The sequence below is a fragment of the Salmo trutta genome, chromosome 30 (genome assembly GCF_901001165.1).
Source record: "Salmo trutta chromosome 30, fSalTru1.1, whole genome shotgun sequence".
NCBI lineage: Eukaryota > Metazoa > Chordata > Actinopteri > Salmoniformes > Salmonidae > Salmo > Salmo trutta.
The window spans coordinates 18,129,850-18,142,750 of record NC_042986.1 but is presented as its reverse complement, the minus strand read 5'-3'; the positions used below and the strand labels follow the sequence as shown (position 1 = coordinate 18,142,750).

Sequence of the window (12,901 nt, the reverse complement as noted above, 5' to 3'; positions counted from 1 at the left end):
TGGACCCTATGATCACTCGGCTACACAGCTGATGCCTCCCGGACTCTTCACTAACACGACTAGAAGCCACTACATCACCAGACTCCTGCCGTAAGCTCTGGACCTTTGCACCGGGCGCACCGGAGTGGCTATGGTGGCTAACGCTCTTGTCCCGAAGCTAGCACCAGTTAGCCTCGGGCCAGGTGCATCTCTCGGCTAGCAAATTAAATTACTCCAGCTACAATACCTCTTTTGCCAATTTGACCTGGACCCTTTGTCGACACGGAGCCCTGCCGATCCATCACGACTGGTCTGCCAACGTAATTCTGTCCGATGTGCCCTCAACCGGCCTTTGCCGGACGTCGGTTAAGCCCTTTTCCCGAAGCTAGCACCAGTTAGCCTCGAGCCAGGCGCATCTCCCGGCTAGCGTAGTAACGACTACCTAACGGCTTCCTTGTTTCATCTATTGCTATTCACTGGACCCTATGATCACTTGGCTACATAGCTGATGCCTGCTGGACTGTTCATTAATCACGGTACTCCATTTTATTTATTTTGTTTATCTGTCGGCCCCAGCCTCGAACTCAGGCCCTGTGTGTAGTTAACCCTCTCTGCCCATTCATCACCATTTTATCTGTGTTGTTGTTGTCTTAGCTGATTAGCTGTTGTTGTCTTATCCGTTGTTGTCTTAACTAGCTCTCCCAATCAACACCTGTGATTGCTTAATGCCTCGCTTTATGTCTCTCTCTGTCAATATGCCTTGTATACTGCTGTTTAGGGTAGTTATCATTGTTTTATTTTACTGCGGAGCCCCTAGTCCCACTCAACATGCCTCAGACAGCTCTTTTGTCCCACCTCCCACACATGCGGCGACCTCACCTAGCATAACTAGTGCCTCCAGAGATTAAACCTCTCTTATCGTCGCTCAATGGCTAGGTTTACCTGCACTGTACATCCTACCATACCCATGTCTGTACATTATGCCCTGAATCTATCCTACCACGCCCAGAAATCTGCTCCTTTTATTCTCTGTTCCCATGTTCTGATAGCCTTTAGCCGTACCCTCAGCCTACTCCTCCTCTGTTCCTCGGGTGATGTAGAGGTTAACCCAGTCCCTGTGTGTCCCCAGGCGCTCTCATTTGTTGACTTCTGTAACTGTAAAAGCCTTGGTTTCATGCATGTTAACATCAGAAGCCTCCTCCCTAAGTTTGTTTTACTCACTGCTTTAGGACACTCAGCCAACCCTGACATCCTTGCCATGTCTGAATCCTGGCTTAGGAAGGCCACCAAAAATTCAGAAATGTCCATCCCCAACTACAACATTTTCTGTCAAAATAGAACTGCCAAAGGGGGAGGAGTTGCAATCTACTGCAGAGATAGCCTGCAATGTTCTGTCATACTTTCCAGGTCTATTCCCAAACAGTTCGAGCTTCAAAAATGAATCTCTCCAGAAGTAAGTCTGTATTTCTGTATACTTCTGGCCCTTCTTTGGACACTGTGTTAACAACCCTCCAGACGAGCTTCAATGCCATTCAACTCTCCTTCCGTGGCCTCCAACTGCTCCTAAACACAAGTAAAACTAAATGCATGCTCTTCAACCAATCGCTGCCTGCACCTGCCCGCCCATCCAGCATAACTTCTCTGGACGGTTCTAACTTAGAATTTGTGGACAACTACAAATACCTAGGTGTCTGGTTAGACTGTAAACTTTCCTTCCAGACTCACATCAATCATCTCCAATCCAAAGTGAAATCTAGAATTGGCTTCCTATTTTGCAACAAAGCATCCTTCACTCATGCTGCCAAACATACCCTCGTAAAACTGACCATCCTACCAATCCTCGACTTCGGCGATGTCATTTACAAAATAGCCTCCAATACCCTACTCAACAAGCTGGATGCAGTCTATCACAGTGCCATCCGTTTTGTCACCAAAGCCCCATATACAACCCACCACTGCGATCTGTATGCTCTCGTTGGCTGGCCTTCACTTCATAATCGTCGCCAAACACATTGGCTCCAGGTCATCTACAAGACCCTGCTAGGTAAAGTCCCCCCTTATCTCCGCTCACTGGTCACCATAGCAGCACCCACCTGTAGCACGCGCTCCAGCAGGTATATCTCTCTGGTCACCCCTGAAGCCAACTCCTCCTTTGGTCGTCTCTCCTTCCAGTTCTCTGCTGCCAACGACTGGAACGAACTACAAAAATCTCTGAAATTGGAAACACTTATCTCCCTCACTAGCTTTAAGCACCAGCTGTCAGAGCAGCTCACAGATCACTGCACCTGTACATAGCCCATCTATAATTTAGCCCAAACTACTACCTCTTCCCCTACTGTATTTATTTATCTTATTTATTTTGCTCATTTGCACCATATTATTTATATTTGAACTTTGAACTTTCTTCAAACTACAAATCTACCATTCCAGTGTTTTTCTTGCTATACTTTATTTACTTTGCCACCATGGCATTTTTTTGCTTTTACCTCCCTTATCTCACATCATTTGCTCACATTGTATATAGTCTTATTTTTTATTTATTTTTTTTTTCTACTGTATTATTGACTGTATGTTGTTTACTCCATGTGTAACTCTGTGTTGTTGTATGTTGTCGAACTGCTTTGCTTTATCTTGGCCAGGTCGCAATTGTAAATGAGAACTTGTTCTCAACTTGCCTACCTGGTTAAATAAAGGTGAAATAAAAATAAATAAATAAATAAATAAAGTCTCTCAATGTTGCCGCCTGTTATAGACCCCCCTCAGCCCCCAGCTGTGCCCTGGTCACCATATGTGAATTGATTGCCCCCCATCTATCTCCAGATATCATTCTGTTAGGTGACCTAAACTGGGACATGCTTAACACCCCGGCCGTCCTACAATCTAAGATAGATGCCCTCAATCTCACACAAATTAACAAGGTACCCACCAGGTACAACCCTAAATCCGTAAACATGGGCACCCTCATAGATATTATCCTGACCAACTTGCCCTCCAAATACACCTCTGCTGTTTTCAATCAGGATCTCAGCGATCACTGCCTCATTGCCTGCATCCGTTATGGGTCCGCAGTCAAACGACCACCCCTCATCACTGTCAAACGCTCCCTAAACACTTCTACGGACAGGCCTTTCTAATCGACCTGGCCCGTGTATCCTGGAAGGATATTGACCTTATCCCGTCAGTAGAGGATGCCTGGTTGTTCTTTAAAAGTCCTCACCATCTTAAATAAGCATGCCCCTTTCAAAAAAAAATTGAACTAAGAACAGATATAGCCCTTGGTTCACTCCAGACCTGACTGCCCTCGACCAGCACAAAAACATCCTGTGGCGTACTGCATTAGCATCGAATAGCCCCCGCGATATGCAACTCTTCAGGGAAGTCAGGAACAAATACACACAGTCAGTTAGGAAAGCAACGGCTAGCTTTGTCAAACAGAAATTTGCATCCTGTATCTCTAACTCCAAAAAGTTTTGGGACAGTGTAAAGTCCATGGAGAATAAGAGCACCTCCTCTCAGCTGCCCACTGCACTGAGGCTAGGAAACACTGTCACCACCGATAAATTCACGATAATCGAGAATTTCAATATGCATTTCTCTACGGCTGGCCATGCATTCCTCCTGGCTACCCCAACCCCGGCCAACAGCTCCGCACCTCCCGCAGCTACTTGCCTAAGCCTCCCCAGCTTCTCCTTCACCCAAATCCAGATAGCTGATGTTCTGAAAGAGCTGCAAAACCTGGAACCGTACAAATCAGCTGGGCTAGACAATCTGGGCCCTCTCTTTCTAAAATCATCGGCCGCCATTGTTGCAACCCCTATTACTAGTCTGCTCAACCTCTCTTTCGTATCGTCCAAGATTCTTAAAGATTGGAAAGCTGCTGCGGTCATCCCCCTCTTCACTAGACCCAAACTGTTACAGACCTATATCCATCCTGCCCTGTCCTTTCTAAAGTCTTCGAAAGCCAAGTTAACAAACAAATCACTGTCCATTTCGAATCCCACCGTAACTTTTCTGCTGTGCAATCCGGTTTCCGAGCTGGTCACAAATGCACCTCCGCCACGCTCAAGATACTAAATTATATCCTAACCGCCATCGATAAGGGACAGTACTGTGCAGCCGTCTTCATCGACCTGGCCAAGGCTTTCGACTCTGTCAATCACAGTATTCTTATCGGAAGACTCAACAGGCTTGGTTTCTCAAATGACTGCCTCGCCTGGTTCACCAACAACTTCTCAGATAGAGTTCAGCGTGTCAAATCGGAGGGCCTGTTGTCCGGACCTCTGGCAGTCTCTATGGGGGTACCATAGGGTTCAATTCTCGGGCTTACTCTTTTCTCTGTATACATCAACGATGTCGCTCTTGCTGTGGGTGATTCCTTGATCCACCTCTACACAGACGACACCATTCTGTATACATCTGGCCCTTCTTTGGACACTGTGTTAACAAACCTCCAAACGAGCTTCAATGCCATACAACTCTCCTTCCATGGCCTCCAACTGCTCTTAAATGCTAGTAAAACTAAATGCATGCTCTTCAACCGATCGCTGCCCACACTCGCCCGCCCGACTAGCATCACTACTCTGGACGGTTCTGACTTAGAATATGAGGACAACTACACATACCTAGGTGTCTGGCTAGACTGTAAACTCTCCTTCCAGACTCATATTAAGCATCTCCAATTCAAAATAAAATCTAGAATCGGCTTTCTATTTCGCAACAAAGCTTCCTTCCCTCACGCTGCCAAACATACCCTCGTAAAACTGACTATCCTACAATCCTCGACTTCGGCAATGTCATTTACAAAATCTCAGCTCACTGCTCACCATAGCAACACCCACCTGTAGCACGCGTTCCAGCAGGTATATCTCACTGGTCATCCCCAAAGCCAACACCTCTTTGGCCGCCTTTCCTTCCAGTTCTCTGTTGCCAATGACTGGAACGAATTGCAAAAATCGCTGAAGTTGGAGACTTATATCTCCCTCACTAACTTCAAGCATCAGCTATCTGAGCAGCTTACTGATCGCTGCAGCTGTACACAGCCCATCTATAAATAGCCCATCCAACTACCTACCTCATCCCCATATTGTTTTTATTTACTTTTGTTTACTCTTTTGCACACCAGTATTTTTACTTGCATATCATCATCTGCACATCTATCACTCCAGTGTTAATTTGCTAAATTGTAATTACTTCGCGACTATGGCCTATTCATTGCCTTACCTCCTTACTCCATTTGTACACACTGTATATAGATTTTTCTATTGTGTTATTGACTGTACTTTTGTTTATCCCACGTGTAAACTCTGTGTTGTTGTTTTTTGTTGCACTGCTTTGCCTTATCTTTGCCAGATCACAGTTGAAAATGAGAACTTGTTCTCAACTGGCCTACCTGGTTAAATAAAGGTGAATTTTTTTAAAATAATAATTAAGACATGTTGAGCATAGTGTTGTGTACTGATTGTGCGCCATGACAGTGAAGTCTGTAGAGCTGTTCATACCATGTCAGTGTAAAATGTAGGGAATTAGCTAGGGAAACTGACAAATGATTAACATTACATTGCTGCACTGACTAATAAAACTCACATTATTCTGAAAAAACGTCAGAATATATCGTCAGAATATAATTTCAATCGTTTTTCCACTGTTTTCATCGTTTGATTCAGATCTAGTGTGATTGAGGCAAAAATAATAGCTATAGTTAGTGAGCTAGCTAGCTAGATAACGTTAGCCAACTTTTGGCTAGCTCTAGCTAATGGTACAATGGTACATCATCAAATGTATTTCTGTTGAAACAACTCGGAGAAAAAAACGCAGCACAGTCCGCAGCGGCCTCTGATCAACTCTCCCGTGCTGGTCCTATTCATCAGCCTTTCAGAAGCTTTGCCTTCACACAGCCTGTCCGCATGTGGTCCTAAATCCAGCTGGCTAAAACCAGAAAACAGCGTACCCGACCGCTCTGAGGCGTCCACATGGTCCTAAAGCACACAGGTGCCAGGTTTTGTATCACATTGCAATTATACAACTGAGGGGACAAAAATGCAATTTCAGAATGTTCCCCCAGTGCGCAGTGAAAGTTGCGCCCCTGAATTATTATATCTCTTTGCAGCAAAATCTGCAGAGCTGAGATTGTTGTATACCCCGTATATATAGCATTCTGTTAAATTGAAAAACTTGAAGTGTTGAATAAACTGTTGTTTTTGTATCAGTTCATATACCATGTGCCATGGAATCGGTACATCTAAAATCTATTTTGCAACCTGTATGGCACAGCTGCTAACATTTTTGTCCTCAAATAAAAAAAATAGATTTTTCTATTTATGCCAATCCTTTTCAGACCATTTTTATATTTAATATATGGCAGACAAGCACGTTTCCTACATTCTCCCTCTTCCACTTGCCTCCTCCATTTTTGCGGTAATGTTTCAATCAGTTGGTTGTAATTTTGGATTGAGCAAACATTCCCGTATGTTTTTGATAGTTGCATATGTGACATAACTCCAGCATTCCTAACCATATTATCATTAATAAATATAATATTAAAAAAATCATTTTTTTCCATAAACAATGTTTTTTTATCAATCAGTATATTTGAGTTTAACCATAATATTTGTTGTAATATGTGTTCTCTTTTCTGGAGGATAAAATGTAAATTGTAACCAGCTTTGTATGGCTTGTTTAAGAAAGGGCGATACTTTAAACAGAGTTTCATTTTCAATTAATTGAAAATGAGAAGGGATTATTTGTATAAAGGCAAAAAGGCCATTTTGAAACAAGGATGAGCCTTTCTTCATAATCTACTGGAGAACAAGTTCGGGTTTAACTTACAGTTGAAGTCGGAAGTTTACATACACTTTAGCCAAATACATTTAAACTCAGTTTGTCACAATTCCTGACATTTAATCCTAGCAAATATTCCCTGTCTTAAGTCAGTTAGGATCACCACTTTATTTTAAGAATGTCAAATGCCAGAGAATAGACAGAATGATTTATTTCAGCTTTTATTTCTTTCATCACATTCCCAGTGGGTCAGAAGTTTACATACACTCAATTAGTATTTGGTAGCATAGCCTTTAAACTTGGGTCAAACGTTTCGGGTAGCCTTCCACAAGCTTCCCAGAATAAGTTGGGTGAATTTTGGCCCATTCCTCCTGACAGAGGTGGTGTAACTGAGTCAGGTTTGTAGGCCTCCTTGCTCGCACACGCTTTTTCAGTTCTGCCCACAAATTTTCTATAGGATTGAGGTCAGGGCTTTGTGATGGCCTCTCCAACACCTTGACTTTGTTGTCCTTAAGCCATTTTGCCACAACTTTGGAAGAATGCTTGGGGTCATTGTCCATTTGGAAGACCCATTTGCGACCAAGCTTTAACTTCCTGACTGATGTCTTGAGATGTTGCTGCAATATATCCACATAATATTCCTCCCTCATGATGCCATCTATTTTGTGAAGTGCACCTGCAGCAAAGCACCCCCACAACATGATGCTGCCACCCCCGTGCTTCATGGTTGGGATGGTGTTCTTCGACTTGCAAGCCTCCCCCTTTTTCCTCCAAACATAACGATGGCCAAAGTTCTATTTTTTTTTCATCAGACCAGAGGACATTTCTCCAAAAAGTACGATCTTTGTCCCCATGTGCAGTTGCAAACCGTAGTCTGGCTTTTTTTTATGGCGGTTATGGAGCAGTGGCTTCTTCCTTGCTTAGCGGCCTTTCAGGTTATGTCGATATAGGACTCGTTTTACTGTGGATATAGATACTTTTGTACCTGTTTCCTCCAGCATCTTCACAAGGTCCTTTGCTGTTGTTCTGGGTTTGATTTGCACTTTTCGCACCAAAGTACGTTCATCTCTAGGAGACAGAACGCGTCTCCTTCCTATGACGGTATGACGGCTTGCTCCCAAAAATGAACCAGACTTGTGGAGGTCTACAATTTGTTTCTGAGGTCTTCGCTGATATCTTTTGATTTTCCCATGATGTCAAGCAAAGAGGCACTGAGTTTGAAGGTAGGCCTTGAAATACATCCACAGGTACACCTCCAATTGACTCATATGATGTCAATTAGCCTATCAGAAGCTTCTAAAGCCATGACATAATTTTCTGTAATTTTCCAAGCTGTTTAAAGGCACAGTCAACTTAGTGTATGTAAACTTCTGACCCACTGGAATTATGATACAGTGAATTATAAGTTAAATGATCTGTCTGTAAACAATTGTTGGAAAAATGACTTGTGTCATGCTCAAAGTAGATGTCCTAACCGACTTGCCAAAACTCTAGTTTGTTAACAAGAAATGTATGGAGTGGTTGAAAAACGAGTTTTAATGACTCCAACCTATGTGTATGTAAACCTCCGACTTCAACTGTATGAGTACCATGTATGTCTCCTTCACCATCAGCCTATTTTATTGGTAAAGGTACTGTAGAGTAAACATTGTATCTTTTGACATTCCAATATGTATTATGGTACACTCATCATAATTGGGTTTTAGTCCAGAGAGGCTAGAAATTGATCTCGATCTCAATTAGACCATGCAGGGATCGAGATTGCAGACTTAAGAAGAAACTTGAGTAATCTGCATACATTGCTACTTTTGTTTTTAACCTCTGGATTTCTAACCCCTTGATGTTCTTGTTGGATCAAATTTTCATAGCTAGCATTTCGATGGCCGTAATAAATAGATAGGGAGCTCAATACTGTCTGAGAAGTAACCATTATTTACTATTTTACACCTGGAGTTGCTATAGAAATTATATATAAATGCCTGGACTATTTTAATTTTGGTGAATCTCTTATACAATGGGTTAAAGTTAAAAAGGTTTTACCAGATATTTCTTACATGGACGATATATTGGAGATAATATACGAAAATATCTTGAAACAATAGAACATTATGAAACATCATAGATACCAGGCCTGATCTGCATAGCAGATGCCTGGACATTACTTTAACCCATTGTATAAGAGATTCACCAAAATTAAAATAGTCCAGGCATTTATATATCATTTCTAGTCGTACTTTATCAAAATCATTTTCAAAATCTGCTATGCAGACCAGGCCTGCTGGTATCTATGATGTTTCATAATGTTCTATTGTTTCAAGATATTTTCGTATATTATCTCCAGTATATCGTCCATGTAAGAAATATCTGGTAAGACCTTTTTAATTCTATGTGCTATGCATTTCGCCAGGATTTTGGCATCACAACATTGCGGTGTAAGAGGCCTCCAGTTTTTTAAATGGACTTGATCTTTATACATACCTCGTGGGTCCTGTTTCAGTAGTATTGAAATCAGACATTCTTGCCTGATAAAATGGTAGACCTGATAGTCTACCATTTTTATAGAAGTAGTTAAAACATGCTAATAATGGATCTTTGAGTTCATCAAAAAAGGTCTGATATACCTCTACTGGTATACTGTCAAGCCCTGGTGTTTTTACACACTGAAAGGATTTAATTGCCTCAAGAAGTTCCTCCTCTGTAAATTGGCCTTCAGACGGAACTTTCTGTATATTTCTTAATTTTAGATTATTATTATCAGGAAAGAAATCCTTACAGTTAACATCATTCAGTGGAGATGGAAGAGACTGAAAATAAAACATGTGCTTAAAAAATGTTTCTTCCTTTCAAAATATAATTTGGTAAATCGTGGATGATTATATAGTGAACAAACCCAATGCCATGATTAGATTGTGAGAAAAAAAACACACCAATCTCTTTCATAAGTCCTATAAACAATAAAAGCTCATTTACCAAGATTTCTGAAAATGTATTTATAGCGTTTTGGAAATAAACTCTTCACTTACTTCTGCTACAGTTATGTGTTTCAGTTCTATAGAAAGACTGAGGCTGCGGTAAGATGGTGTGATGTCTTCTTGTCTTCTCTCATTAAAGCATGACTGCGCCCAACTTCACGACTGCAGTGCGCTCTGATGTCTTAATTTAACCCTTGTGTAGTCTTAACATTCTGTATACTCCCCTTGTCCTAAGGGTAAACAATGACCCGCCTTCACTAAACCCCTAAAATAAAGCAGCTTAATTTAATTTTAAACCCCAAATCTATTTTGCATGAAGAAACAACCTGTCATTCATCACAAACTTTGTGAATATCTGGGTTTTCCCTCTTCACAATGCAGAGAGACTGCATTTAATCTGTGACACCACTCATTTGTATTACAACACACTTGTCATAATTGTTTTCTTTACTAAAGTAGAGGTTTATTATTATTATTATTATTATTGCTAAAGGTACTGCATAGGTGTAAACATAATATTTTTAGCAGGAGATAGAGCACTTGTATAGCCTAAGAAAGTAGCAGAAATGTGCAGAAAGTAGTTTTGAATGCATTTTATTGAAGGGAAACAATAACAGTCTTGACATTTTTTGGCAACATAGTGATATATTCTTATATTGTACAATGAGGAATTCAACTACAAAATACGTGTCTTCTCCCATTTTTTGAACCATTGCCCCACCCACAAGGTGTATAAACAACAACAATAAATAAGAATAAAATAAAATAATAGATACAAAACAATAACGTGAAGAACATAAATCAATCAACTCTAATTAGCACATGTAGGACAGTATGCAAGTGTGTGTGTGCATGGACTTTGCAGATGTATCTCACATGTGCAGCACATAGTATTTGTTTTACAGCCCTTCTTTGGGGGCAGAATTGGCATTGTCTCCTCTTGCCTGCCCCAGCTGCAGCCTCATGTGGATCATGACAAGATTCAGCCCCCTGTACAGCTTTCACAAGCACCGCCGAGGCTGTTCTGCGGGAGAGGCACTTCCTTCTTTGAATGTGTGGGGTTACAAGTGCTTTTCCCAGCTGCTCCAGGAACACCCTCCTCTTGTTCTGCTTATCAGGCATCCAGGTAGGGTTGATCTTGTTCCATATCACGAAGACATTGTATGAGGACACATCAATGATGTTATGGAAGATGACCAGGGGCCAGCGAGCAGTTATCCTCCTGCAGCTGTAAGTTCCAATCACCTTGTCCAGGTTGTCCACGCCTCCTTTGTTGTGGTTGTAGTCCAGGATGATGGCTGGCTTCCTGTCCTCACGATCACTGATCTCAGAGGTTTTGTGCAGTGTGCTCAGGAGGACCACATTCTTGTTCCTCTTTGGGAGGTAATAAACTAGAGTGGTGGTGGGGGTGAAGGCAAACTTTGATGAGAAGGCCTCTCTCCCCCTTGTTGCGATGAGTGCAGGGGGGAGCTCAGGCTTGTTCTTTCTAACTGTGCCAACCATGGTGATCTTCCTCTTCAGGAGCTGCTGGCTGAGTTCAATCAGTAGCACACACAATCTCAATTTATCATTTTTTGTGTGTGTGTGCCTGCGTGCATGCGTACGTGTGTGTGCGTGTGTGTGTGTCTTTCTGGTTTTTGTGGTGTGTAAATTATGTTATAACTGCCGGGTCAAAAATGACCCTAAGACAATCTTGTACCCTGGTGGTGTACAGCTTTCATGGAAATATGAACAAAGGCAATGTTTCACTTTTTCTAATGTTGGGGTCACTCTAGGAAAAGTCATCAAATTTCAAGTTGAAAAATATATAATTTAGGGGGGTTTCTCTGCTGTTAAACATAGTGGCAGGTCATTTTTTACCCTTAAGACAACACAAGGATTAAAAAAGGAGAGACTGTGTGCTCCTTGCTGGAGAATGATTGGGGAGTCAGTAGAACTTTTGATAGCTCATCTGCCCTGGTAGTGCCTTTATGCCGCCAGCCTGGCTGAGGGTAATGATTTGTTAACAGCTAGTTCTGTGCTCGCATAGCGGTTCTTCAGCTTGCTGTGCGTGTCCCTCTACTCTCTTGTCTCCAGGAGAAGATGAAGCCTATCTCTGATCTGAGGTATCCTCACTGGTTAATGTCCCTGTTGGCTGGCTAGCTGCTGCTGACTAGCCATAATGAAACCAACAGCTGTGGTGTAAAGGGGGACGCCACTGGGCCATCGCTCAGCCGGTAAAACGGTACGGAGTCGCTCAGCCGGTAAAACGGTACGGAGTCGCTCAGCCGGTAAAACGGTACGGAGTCGCTCAGCCGGTAAAACGGTACGGAGTCGCTCAGCCGGTAAAACGGTACGGAGTCACTCAGCCGGTAAAACGGTACGGAGTCGCTCAGCCGGTAAAACAGTACGTGGTCGCTCAGCCGGTAAAACGGTACGGAGTCGCTCAGCCGGTAAAACGGTACGGAGGGTTCCAGCCCAGAGTCATTGGTTCCAGCAGACATGGATGGATATTAGCCTTTCATGTTTCCCCACATATACAGCTGATGGCATCAACCAGATCATTTTCATATTCTATTGATGTATAATCAAAGATGCTGAGATTATACTAAACCATGCAGACCTACTAACTATACTCCACCAAAATAATTTTGGTCAGTTTTATTGGTTTTATTCTCAAGGCTGAATGTGATTGTGTGATTTTCTCTCTGAGCTTAGAGGACTCTGGGCTGATAACAGAGATACACGACCACAGACTAATCATCAGCCTTGGCTACACTACCTGTGTGGGAGGAAGCTGATATATAGAAAACTGTATTTATAACCTGGTGTGTCACAACCATTGACTTTCCCACAGTATGTGATCACTTCGTGTTATCTAAGATCTGACACTATAAAATATATTTTCTACAGGTTTTATAAGCCACTGAACTATTAGACCCTTAACAAGTAAAGGCATGTTCTGTATGTATGCAGGGCCACAGCAACTCCTCATTTGTTTTAGCGAACAAATGGAACAGATCTCTCTGCAACATGGGAACGAAGGTCTGACTGTGTGTGTACATGTAATTTGTGTGTGTGCCTCCTCACATCCCCACTCAATCTGTTTGGTTGCCAGGCGGCTTTGTTTAGTGCAGTGGCCGGGTGGCTGTGCTCCTGACTGGGCTCGGTGGGGCTGCCAGCAGTACAGGGCT

At 42.4% G+C, this 12,901-nt stretch overlaps 1 protein-coding gene across 1 annotated transcript in view; it reads left to right on the top strand.

Moving 5' to 3' along the window:
• The window catches only part of LOC115168157 (V-set and transmembrane domain-containing protein 2-like protein), a 41,615-nt gene that overhangs the window by 26,284 nt on the left and 2,430 nt on the right, over window positions 1-12,901 (top strand). The window lies entirely within an intron of this gene.